The sequence below is a fragment of the Mustela erminea genome, chromosome X, assembly GCF_009829155.1.
Source record: "Mustela erminea isolate mMusErm1 chromosome X, mMusErm1.Pri, whole genome shotgun sequence".
Taxonomy (NCBI): domain Eukaryota; kingdom Metazoa; phylum Chordata; class Mammalia; order Carnivora; family Mustelidae; genus Mustela; species Mustela erminea.
In genome coordinates, this window is record NC_045635.1 from 51,353,739 (window position 1) to 51,363,602 (window position 9,864).

The following is a 9,864-nucleotide window of genomic DNA, read 5'->3' on the forward strand; positions in this document are numbered from 1 at the left end:
AAAAGCCATTCATCTCTCAAGTTCAGGTTCTTGGTCCAAAGAGGGAAGGGGCACAGGTTGAGTACCTCCAGTGGGACTTCCTGGCAAGCTTGTTCATCCAAGCATTCCTGTTTCAGTTTGAGTAATTGAATCCAGTCTTTGTTTTACCGAAGGCCAAGCTTGTCCAGTGTGTCCATGCCACCAGCCAGCAGCATTTGTAAATGCCATGTAACAACTGAGCAACATTCATAGGAATGGGGGAGGAAAAGATGTCCATAGTTGTTGACAGATGTTCTGCATGGGGGGACAGGAGCCTGCTGTTTCTAGTGGCCTTCTCTGTCTAATTAAAATAAATGGCAATTATTTGCAACGACAGGAATGAAAGTAGAGGGTATTATGCCAAGAGAAATAAGTCAGTCAGAGAAAGACAATTATCATATAATCTCACTCATATGTGGAGTTTAAGAAATAAAACAGAATCATAGGGGAGGAAAGGAAAAAAATAAAACAAGATGAAGTCAAAGAGGGAGACAAACCAAAAGAGACTTAAAAAAAAAGATTTTTATTTACTTATTTGACAAACAGAGATCACAAGTAGGCAGAGGGGCAGGAAGAGAGAGAGAGGAGGACACAGACTCCCCAGGGAGCAGAGAGCCTGATGCGGGGCTCGATCCCAGGACCCTGAGATCATAACCTGAGTTGAAAGCAGAGGCTTTAACCCACTGAGCCAGCCAGGTACCCCTCAGAAGAGACTCTTAATCACAGGAAACAAACTGAGGGTTCTTGGAGGGGAGGGGGCTGGGTGGATGGGGTAACTGGGTGATGGACATTAAGGAAGGCATGTGATACAGTGAGCACTGGGTGTTATAAAAGACTGATGAATCACTAACCTGTATGTCTGAAACTAGTATTATATGTTAATTAATTGTATTTAGATTAAAAATTTCTTTAAAATAATTTTAAAATGAAATAAGTAACAATCAAATAATGATCAGAGTTATCCAGCAGGGAGTATCAGATCTAGATGTCAGTTAAATTTAAGGGGCTTGCCGAAGTTTAGGAGAGTCACACTAGGTTATTTTCCTGTGTGGGGAAGTCTTCAGGGGCAGTTCCAAAGACAAAGATTATTAATATTTCTCCGTCCCCCATTCCTCCTAGAGCCAAAGATGTATCCTCCACTCACCCACTGGCCCTGTATGTAGGTGTTGCTTTCTCTCTACCAATCACAAAATCAGTGAGTAGCTATAACTTCACCTTTTCCAATATTCGCCTACCCCTGACCTTTTGTTTTTAATGGCCATGGGCAACAGGGATGAAGACATTTTTTAAAAACTTACAGAGATCTATTATGCTCTACTACCTTGCCCGCATGGGCCACTGCAAAGGGATTCTGCGAACTGTGTACTCAGATGAGTGGTCATTATCTTCAAAAAGGCAGGGGCTGTGATAGACACAGGAACCAAAAAAGCAAGAGTTAATGGACCATCAGAATAATGGAGTACCAACACTTTTTCGTCATTGGCTTGAATCCTCAAGGTCCAGTGTCTCAACAGAAATTTCATTTTGGTCTCATCTGACTCACTTGTCCACCCCTGGGCCAGTTGGCAGTTATACTGAGAACTGGAAATTTTCCTTAGATGAGAAAAAGAGTATTTGTCAGGTAAACCCAGGAAATGTCCATTATAGGAAGTTAGGCCTTTTGTCATGGTACTCCATTAGCACCCTCCTGACTGTTAAAGAAAAAAAAAAATTGTGACACCCATTAAAGACAGTAAGGAAAATTTTATTCAAGGGATGCTACTATGATGGGCTTTTATTTTATAGTATGGGAGAGAAATCTGGCTCAGCTCAGACAAATGGAGATTTATAGCTAAAGAGCATGGTGGGGGTCACTGAATGTAAAATTAAGATGGAACATCAAGGGTAAGGGTGAAGGGATTCTGGCTAAACCATCTGGACAGTAATATTGTTGAAGGAAGGCTAGGGTCATAAACTATTGAGAGCAGGGGATAAGGAATTTTTTAAAAGACTTATTAATAAATTTTAGAGAGAGGGAGCAGGGGTAGGGGTAGAGGGAGAGGGAAAGAGAATTTTAATCAGACTATTCACTGAGCATAGAGCCTGAGGTGAGTCTTAATCTCAGGACCGTGAGATCATGACCAGAGCAGAACCAAGAGTCAAACGTTCAACCAACTGCACCAACCAGGTGCCCTGGAAATAAGGGATTTGATCAGATATTAAGCGTTATAGATACTGAAGCACCTGGGTGGCTCAATTGGTTAACTCTCTGGCTTTGGCTTAGGTCATGATCTGATCCCAGGATCAAGCCTGGCATTGGGCTTGCTGCTCAGTGGGGAGTCTGGTTCTCTTTCTCCCTCTGCTACTCCCCCTGCTCAGGCTCTCTCTCTCTGTCAAAATAAATAAATCTTAAAAAAAAAGAGTGGTAATATACCAGGGGTGAGAGATAAGGAATTTGATCAGATATCAAGAGTAGAATAGGAGATTGCTGCAAAATTGACTAAACAGGTTTCTTGCTAAAACTGGGCTAAGTGGGCGGAGCCTGAGGTCAAGGCTGGACAGAAAGAGGACTCAGAGGAACTTGACTCAAGTCTGGTCAAGGAGAAAATCTTCATCATCCATGACCATTGTATTTTCTGCAGTCACACATTTTACTAATTCTTTTATCAGACATTCAGTGAACGAGAAACATGAACACAGCAGCAATAATATAACAAATGTAAGCGCTCTAGCAGAGACAAAGGCAGTATAGGAATCCACCTCGTCAGATTTAGAATATGCATGACTCCATGACTGAATTACTACCACTGCTTGACTTTACTGTTGAGATTAAGATGTAGTACAGAGGATCAAAGGGAAGGGAGGGAAAACTGAATGGGAGTCATCAGAAAGGGAGACAAACCATGAGGCACCTTTAACTATAGGAAACAAACTGAGGGTTGCTGGGGGGAGAGGGGAGTGGGAGACATGGAGTAACTGGGTGATAGGCATTAAAGAGGACATGTGATGTGTGAGCACCAAGCGTTATCCACAACTGATGAGTTACTAAATTCTCTGAAACCAATGATGTACTATCTAATGGCTAATTGAATTTAAATACCTAAAAAAGACACTTAAAAAAAAAAGATGTAGCATAACTCACAATATCCTTTGAGTGGAAGAATGTGCGGACTTTCCACACCTCTGCTGTCCAAGTCCCATGGCTAGTAGCCACATGTGGCTAATGACCACTTAAAAGGTGGCCAGTTCAAGTGGAGAAATGCTGTAAAAGCAGAATAAACACTGGCTTTCAAAGACATATTGTAACCAATGGTCAGAGAGTATTGCCACCCTCACATCGCAAACATCGCATGACTTCTACAGCTAATGAAAGTGGGACCCAAGATGGGAGAGGTCAACCTGAAAGTCCATGATGTCAGAAAGAAAAAGGGAAAAAAGAGTTACAATCCTGGAGTGGATGGGCTGAGGACAGTCAGAATGCCTTTTTTTTTTTTTTCTTTTTTGGTGATTCTGTATACGGACAAGGAGAATTCACTGGAGATGACATCTGTATGCCTCACATTTTCAAGGGAAAATTATGAAAACCCATATAGACCCACAGCCATAGTTTAATTATGTTTGAAATGTATTCAGACCTACTCCAGTCAGTAAATTGCATACTTTCACATTTAGCTTCTCAATTTTCTCTTCAGCCCCTCCCATTTTTGAAATCCCAACACAAATCCCATCTCTTGCCTAAGGACCATAAACTATCTCACTATCAAAGGCCACAGTTCATTCATTCATTTGATTCATTCAAAGCAACCTAATCTTGAGTGATGTCTTAGGCACTCTTCTAGGGACTGGTGACACGGTCAACAAAACAGGTAAAGATCTCACTTTCATGGAGCCTATCTGGTATTTAGGGGAAAATCTTTCCTTATCAACATGAAAAGACTTATTATGGATGTTGCTTAGAATTTCAGTTTCTTTTTTTCTTGACAGTATCTCAGGTGATCATCTTTGAGGTGGTTCTCCTGAAAATCCCTTTGGGGGGTACTGATTCGCATTTCTGAGTCAGACACTTTCCTAAAGACAGGGGTCACAGGAAAAGTGACAACTGTCACTCTTGCAGTAAGAACAGGGATCACAATGCTTGAAACAGAGATATGCTGCTCAGCTGTCAGAAAGTCCACAAGGCTCCAAATGTGTGTGGCCAACTAATGAAACCTGTAACTCAGAGGTTATCATCCTGAGAGCAATGGGAAATCCCTCTAGTTAAGGACTCTCCTTGACAGAAGCTTGACAATGGCCTTGATTCACTTACTATGATGTTTACGTAATTATACACATTAAGAAAAGTGCACAAGGCATTTACATTTCCATGATACCATCAAGGATATTGTTGTTTATTAAAATGTTACATCTAGAGCTGTAACGTATAGAGTAGTTAAGTCAATCACTATGTGGTACAGGTGAGACTATTGTAACAGCCATACTTCCATAAAAAAGAAAAATTTTTTTGTGGTTTCTGATCTAGGAATCAGCCAGTGAATAATTCTATATCAGTGTCCAGTTACCGGGATAAACATGTAATCTATTTATACTTCTGAGTGTAAGCTGAATTGCGATCACTGAGCCAGCTGTGTTCTAGTAACTACTCATTTACCCAACATAACAGATATAAGAAGGTAAAAGGCTTCTAAGGAGACTGGCTACTTATATTTTGAACCACATATTGGCAGGTATAACTTGCAACTTGAGCTTAGTGGTAAGATTTCTGGTATTTACTTTCTCCTTCCCTTGGCATGTCAAGTTAAAAAGTAATTACAGTTGAGTCCATTGTTTTTCATAAATGTTTACAGAGCTATAACTCTCAAGCTTTCTTTACTAGACAGGATTAGATCACATTAGTGATAAAGATCAGAATGATTTACATTGCTAAAATGAGAACTGCCTGTCAGTTTGGAGAAAGCTCATTTTTATAACCAACAGATTGGCTGGGATAGAGATTAATGAGTGCTATGGGTGGGGTGATGAAAGTGATATATTCAATGACCTGTGGAATTCGTTCTGTAATTTCCCCACTCCTCTGGTCAGCAGAGCATCTTCTTCAGTACCCAGCACTGCCCATAACTGCATTCAGAAAATCACTCTACAAAAATGGTTATTTGTTTTGCTTTTTTTTATAATTTTTTAAAACATTTGATTTATTTACATGACACATAGAGAGAGAATGAGAGCACAAGCAGGGGGAGCAGCAGAAGGAGGGGGAGAAGCAAGCTTCCTGCTTGGTGGGATTGCACAAGGGCTGAAGAAGACAGAATGGGAAGGGGACAAGGAGAATAGTGGGTTTCAGCTTCTTGGAAACAGAGCCCACATCTATTTCTATGTTTATCTCACTGCTCTAAACCCAGGTCACAGCACAGTGCCTGCAGCAGAGTCATGGAAGTGCTCCAGAACTGATGACTATTGCTATTTATACTACTAAAACTTCCCCACAAAGTGCCAAGTGTCATAGCTTCTCCCAGTTCCCCACACTGAACGCAATGAAGAATCAAACTATCGGGTTAAGGATGGCGAGAGGCGTTTAACAGGACCCAGATCACAGGAGCCATATTGTATTGCAGGACCTGGGGTCTTACCAGTGACTAGGTATTCACTCCTCTTGAGAGGCTAGCTCCTTAGATCTCTCTCTTCAATCCTCTGAACCTATGTCTGGCATCAGAAACAAAAGTAATCATAACTTATCGCCCTTGTTTATTTTTTACTATTATTTGTTACAGAGGAAGAGAGAGATCACAAGCAAGGCGAGCAGCAGGCAGAGGGAAGGCAGGCCCCCCACTAGAGCCTGGTATGGGACCCAATCCCAGCACCCTGGGATCATGGCCTTAACCAAAGTTAGATGCTTAACTGAGTAAGCTACCCAGGCATCCCTTATTGTCCTTCTTTAAAATTTAATGTATTCTCTCTCCCTCTCTCTTTGTCCCCACTCAGTCACTCATACTCACACAATCACAGAGTCACAGACAATAGCAAGGTATTTCCCATTCTAATTCGCTAAGGCACTATGAGCTTAAGCTCAACGGAATCACTTTGCCAGCTGCTGCTCTACCGTGCCCTGATCCATTCTCTGTCCCCAAGCTTGATCTATAACTCAAGTGTCATGGTGGTGGCTCTTTCTGCCCTCCCTCCACAAGGCTGTCATCAGCACACTCTTCCCCGTGACTCCACTCCCCGGCACTGGCTGCCTTTGGCCTACTGTTATGCCCTCTCCTAGAGCCTTTCCACTCTCCCTGAGGGGAAGACAAACCTTACTTCTCCCCTGTGGCTGTCACGTGTCCGCTATATATTATGATGATCAGCCCGATTAAGAGATTGGGAACTAAAAGACCGGCTTCTGGTTATGGATAAAATTATCTCTGGGGCTTGGGACACATGACAGCAGAAATGGTGGTAGAACTGAGATGGTTAGGGAGTTAACCTGCATTTTCACATCTGGTCAGCAGCAGAACAAAGAGGACACCACAGATCTCCTATCTCCCAGAACAGTACTCTTCAAGTAACTTACAGCACCATCCTTCTCCAGCTTTGGGAGTGGCACTTTTCCAACCCCAAAGTCTTGATTCTAGGCAGCACTCTGAGAGATATTCCCTCCAGAATCAACTCTGGCTGGAAGTAGCGGTTGGCCAAGGCCTCCCAAATATCTTCCCTTCAGAGTTGCGCTTGCATCAAACTCAAAACTGTGGCACGTACGGGACTTTCCTGTCGGCCTCTAGCTCTAATGACCTATTGGACTTCAGAGGTGCTCTTTTATACCCACTTACCTTATAACATCACCGTGTGACTCCTCTAGAATTCTCTCCATGGTTTTTCTCCTGTACTAATTGTTATGGACTGAATTCTGTCCCCACAAAAGTCATATGTAGAAATCCTAATCTCCAGTGTGACTGCATCTGGAGATAGGGACTACCTAGCAGGAGGTACTGAAGGCTTGGTGAGGTCACGGGAGTCCTAATCTGCTAGGACTGGTGTCCTCATAAGGGGGAAACACATGAAAGTACTCCCCCTACCTCCCATCTGGGGGCCCACAGAGAAGAGGTCATCTGAGGGCACAGTTGAAAAGACAGTGATCTATACACCAACAAGAAAAGGCTCACTGGAGACCAATCTTACTGGCACCTTGATCTAGAACTTCTGGCCTCCAGATCTGTGAGAAAATACATTTCTGTCATTTAAGTCCCCCAGCCTGTGTTTGGTATAGCAGCCTGAGTAGACAAAAATATACTGATAAAGCATTCTTTCAAGCTTGGGAGAAACTTTCTATACACTGTGCTCCATGCTTTTGGGTCTAACCCTTCTTCCCATAGCCATTGCTAATATTTGAGCCAGAGAAGTCATGAATACTAGGAATGTTGGAATTGGATAGGGGATCAATAATAATCTAACTCAGTATCCCCAGCTATGAAGAATTAACACACACACACACACACACACACACTACAAACATGGTTATCTCACTTAATTACATTGGCGATTTCTTGATACCCAAGCCCACATGCCAGCTTCCCTTCGGAGTATTAACCTCACTATCTCCCTGTGACCTACCCACCTCCATGCAGACTTAGGACCTTATACCTCAACTCCTGCCAAGCTAACGACAAAAGTTTATGATTCAGTTCCTATCTCTCCTGCTTTATTCATGACCTCTTAAAGTCTAGTGACCCATCCTCCTCCTCTTTCTAAAAAACAAATAAAAACAAAACAAAACAAAACCCACTGCTTCCTGGGAACCTTTCAGATATTTTTTAAATTTTTTATTTCTTTTCAGTGTAACAGTATCAATTGTTTTTGCATCACACCCAGTGCTCCATGCAATACGTGCCCTCCCCAATACCCACCACCTCATTCCCCCTACCTCCCCCCCACCCCTTCTAAATCCTTAGATTGTTTTTCAGAGTCCATAGTCTCATGTTTCACCTCCCCTTCCAATTTCCCTCAACTCCCTTCTCCTCTCCATCTCCCCTTGTCCTCCATGCTATTTGTTATGCTCCACAAATAAGGGAAACCCTATGATCATTGACTCTCTCTGCTTGACTTATTTCACTCAGCATAATCTCTTCCAGTCCCGTCCATGTTGCTACAAAAGTTGGGTATTTATCCTTCTTTCAGATGTTTTTTACCTCTATAATCTACTGGAGGATAACAATGTACCAGAATCCTTGAGTGACCATTAATGCCTATTGGTCACATCGTGTATGCTACGTAGGACCCTATTTTCTGTGTTCTTAACAATCATGGCTTTGACTCGTAGCTGAAGATGGACTTTAACTGGAGTCTATTGTGCAAATACCTGAAGCAGGAAGTCCCCTGCCCAGTGAATGAGGCATGCAGACTTCCAGAGGTCTTGAGGTCCTCTCTTCAAATATACACATTCACTTTGAACAATCAGGATTCCCACCCAAACAAGAGACAAAAGAAAAAAAAAAGAAAAGAAGAAAAAAAAGAGAGAGAGAGAGAGACAGGAAAGAAAGGGAAGATGAAAAAGAAGTTTCAGCCCAGATGGGCCCCAAGGTAAGATTTATGAAGTAGACAAACAAAAAGAGATAAAAAGACCGATACAAGTATATGACAAGAGAAAAAAAAAATATATATATATGCAAATAAAGAAAGAACCTCGTCAAAAAGAACCACAAGTGTAAAATTTATATGCTCTCAGGACAAACACAAAAAACACAGAAACAAAGGTGGAAGAAGATGGGAGAGTTCTTACAAATTCTCAGTGTGTGCGAGGAAGGTTGTTTTGATTCTTCCTGGATGTATCTTGATATCTTTGTTAAAGGACTCAACTTTCCTAAGATAAAGGGGATTAAAAATTGGTTTACCTATAGGGGTAGTATTGATTGGGGAAAGGGGATTACTTTGAAGTTTAACGCTATATGAATATTAGAGGATAAAAATAAAAAGGAATGAACTAAACTAAATGGAATTCAAAAAATAAAAATGCAAAAGAAAAACAGTTGTATGTATCAAAAAGTTCAGGTTAGAAGGGTATTATGGAATTTGATGTACTGTACAACTTGCTGTGATGGTAAATAGGTTAAAAAGTTACCTATGTGTAAAAAAAAAAAAAATGAACCGGAATAGTGGGAACAAGTGAACAATACAAGTTTTCCCATGAAGTAGTGGTTGTTCTCTTGTAGTCCTTTTTTTTTTCCTCTTTTTTCTTTTTTCTTTCTTGGTTTGTTTTCTGGGGGAGGGGCCTGCTACGTGGGTTGTCAGTCAATGATGTTTCCTGAGTTAAGTCCTCCCACCCCCTCAAGGGGGTGGGCTCTGAGGAAACTGGTTTTTTTCAGGCTTTTGTTCTCTGGCGGTTTTTATGCTTGTTCACTTTTTTTTTCCTCTCACCTTGACTGCCTTTGATGGTTTTTGTAGTTTTAGAGGAAAACAAACCACACCCTGATCTCCCTCTCAGAGAGAAGCCTCAGTCTGGGTGCATAGCCCAAATAAGTTCCCCCTTGGCCGCTGGCAGAGCAGGTTCCAAGTTGCAGACCCTGGGGGCGCAGGATCTTTTGCTTGTACCCAAAGCCAAGGCAGTGTCAGCTGTCTGGGAGCTCCCGACCGCCAGAGAGGTTCCAAGCAGCGATCACACACTGAGATTTTGCCGCTGGCCCGGGCTGGGAGTGCCCGGCTTGCGCACACCTCTTTCAGAGTCGGCTCGCGTCTCGGGCACTGAGAACGGGGTGCTGGTCCGTAAGCACCAGGCTGGGCTTTTGCGCACCTCTGTCAGGGGAGAGTTTGGGGCGCGCGGCTTAGGCTTTGAAACAATGGCGCGGGTCAAAGAGCGACAGCCGGGCCTTTGTAACTCAGGGGAGCATGAGGGACGTG

The 9,864-nt window shown here is 42.5% G+C and overlaps 1 long non-coding RNA gene across 2 annotated transcripts; it reads right to left on the bottom strand.

The window, feature by feature from the left end:
• Positions 1 to 1,341: 1,341 nt before the first annotated feature.
• On the bottom strand, positions 1,342 to 5,832 carry LOC116582465. 2 transcript variants are annotated; one of them, XR_004282432.1, is made up of 3 exons: positions 5,622 to 5,832; positions 3,140 to 3,259; positions 1,342 to 1,420 (listed from the first exon to the last, which is right to left on the bottom strand). It is a non-coding gene; the product is annotated as an uncharacterized LOC116582465 (long non-coding RNA). The 2 variants fall into 2 exon arrangements; XR_004282433.1 differs by having other exon boundaries at positions 1,349 to 1,611.
• Between the last annotated feature and the right edge of the window lie 4,032 nt (positions 5,833 to 9,864).